Below are 2,527 nucleotides of genomic sequence, written 5' to 3'. Positions count from 1 at the left end.
TGTCTGCCTTGCCCATGGAATTCCAGCTGTTTTCACTTGTGCCCCTGCCCTCTTGTCCCACACTTGTGCACTACCGAGAACAGGCAGGACCTCTCGGCTTCATTCTCTGTCATCAGGGATTTGCACACAATGATGACACTCCCCTGTCCAGTCGTGTCCCCTGGCAGTCCCAGGTCTCCCAGTCTCTCCTCTGGGAAAGACCCACCGGCCTCTTAAGAATCTTTCTGGCCGTGAACGGGTTTTCTTCCACTAAATCGTTTTCATGTACATGTGGGAAGCCCGGAACTGCTCACAACACCACACATGGGACCTCATCAGGGTCCAAGAGACGGCAGGAGACACCTTATCTTGCTTCATCACCTCTCCATCCTTCGTCACAACTTTTCTCACAATCCTGACCAAAAGACTTAGGGTCCCTTTTCGCACAATGGGACTGGACACCTCCTGCTCCATTTCTTCTCACACACAACCACAGGGACGATTTCTTAGAAGAAAACCACTTATACTCATATATTCCTTCCTGTCCAGGATGACTCCTCCCAAGAAACAGCACTGGGCAGATGCCCTGGATGAGCTCCAGCAGATGTCCAGCACCAGTCAGATTGTCAGGGTTGGCCCAAAGGACACAACTCCAGACCTACAGCCCTGGGGACTTGCTGCCATCTGGACTTTGGGACACTGTCCACAAGCTTCCGGGTCCATCCCTTCAGACCTTTCTCAGGCCACCACACTGGGCACTGACACAACCTGGACTTGCCTGTGTTGTTTCTGAGCTGAAGTAAAGAACCATCTCATTCTGGGTATAAAAATCTTCTGAGCAGGAGGGGCACCAAGATATCCACAGAGCACAGTGAACAGGAGAGGTCAGGCCTAGTGTCAGCCTCAGCCAAGTGGGATCAAGGAGGGGAGCAGTGGAATGTGAGTGAAGGGGCAACAGCTGCAGCACAGCTGCAAATCCCAGAGCAGCCTGACAGCGCTGGGAGGGAATGGGGCCCCTCTTGACAACACACCCACAAACCACAGCACACAAGTCAGTGCCACAGGGGGATTTCACTGATGGCACCACACCTCTCCAAGATTTTGGTTGATTATTGGGCCAGGCCTAACACCATTCTTCCATGCAAACCCTCGCAAATACCTGCTTGTGCTTACAAGCTGCTGTCAAGGTTAGATGGACAAGGATTCAAGAGCAGGACATGGAATCATAGAATTTCATGGAGAAATGTCCATACCATGACAAAGAGGGAAAGAGGAGCACACGGACCATCAGATAGCAATTACTGAGTTTTACTAATGTGAACCTAGTATTAGGACTTAAAGGGATGTGAGATATGAAACCTTACAGCTTAAATGCAGAATTGAAGAATTGAAGTCAGTCACCAGCTATGATCATAAAGGGATCGGATATTGTTTGTTGGTGGGGGGTTTTGACTTCTTAATTACGTCAGAATATACATTGAAAATGAAAGAATTCCTTGTCCTGTAATTTTCTGAAATCCAAATGGACCATAAAAAGGAAACAAATCCATCCTGACCAGTATCTGGTTTTCCAGTTTCTGTCACATGATCTCGTTGAAGACACAAAGGGATGAGCCCAGTCTTCACAAGGCACTCGAAAACCACAGCATATGAAAGCCACAAAATGACCTCACTGGTGACACCTCACCTCTCCTGGGCTCTGGATGTTTATTCAGCCCTCCCTGTCACACATCAAACAATCAAAACCGCCCAAAGAACAACTCATTCAGGGTGCAGCCAAGGTCAGATGGACACGGTCTCAAGAGCAGGACATGACACTGCAGAAGGACAGTAAATAAAACACTCTTCACCTCACAACTGACTAAGCAGGGCCAGGCAAGAACTGCTGCCCACAAAATGCCCCAAGGCCATGGGACAAGGCTGTCACGCCCCTTCAGGATCAGCATAAAAGCCGGCCCAGAGCCTCTCCCTCACACACTTCTCCTCAGACCTTCTCCTCCTGCTCCTGCTGACAACCAGGTGAGCCTCAAACCCCTGACCCTCTTTCCACTTGCACCTCAGGCCCCTCTCTGCCAGCACGCTCAGCCCCAGCCTCTGCAGCCCTCATGCCTTCTCACAGCCTCATAAAGTCCTCTCACTTTCCGGCACAAACACTTCCACGCCAAACCTTTAGCCTTGCCTCACCCCTTCTCTTCCAGGGACCCTCCACAGCACAGCCATGGCCTGCAACACCCTCTGCACTCCCTGCGGACCCACCCCGCTGGCCAACAGCTGCAACGAGCCCTGTGCCCTGCAATGCCAGGATTCCCGTGTCATCATCAACCCTTCCCCTGTGCTGGTCACCCTGCCAGGACCCATCATGACCTCCTTCCCCCAGAGCACCGTCGTCGGATCCACCTCCTCGGCTGCCGTGGGCACTGAACTCAGTGTCCAGGGACAGCCCGTCTCTGGGGGATTTGGTGGCTTTGGCTACGGCCTTGGCTATGGCCGTGGATTTGGCTATGGCCTGGGAGGTCTGGGCTGCTACGGCAGAAGGGGCATCTGCTGA

The 2,527-nt window shown here is 52.1% G+C and overlaps 1 pseudogene; it reads left to right on the top strand.

Annotated features, from left to right (window-relative positions):
* Positions 1–1,875: 1,875 nt before the first annotated feature.
* On the top strand, positions 1,876–2,527 carry LOC136374229 (feather beta keratin-like; annotated as a pseudogene).

Source organism: Sylvia atricapilla, chromosome 1 (assembly GCF_009819655.1).
Source record: "Sylvia atricapilla isolate bSylAtr1 chromosome 1, bSylAtr1.pri, whole genome shotgun sequence".
Taxonomy (NCBI): Eukaryota; Metazoa; Chordata; class Aves; order Passeriformes; family Sylviidae; genus Sylvia; species Sylvia atricapilla.
Note: the sequence above shows the minus strand (reverse complement) of the source record. Positions and strands in the feature narration are given on the sequence as shown.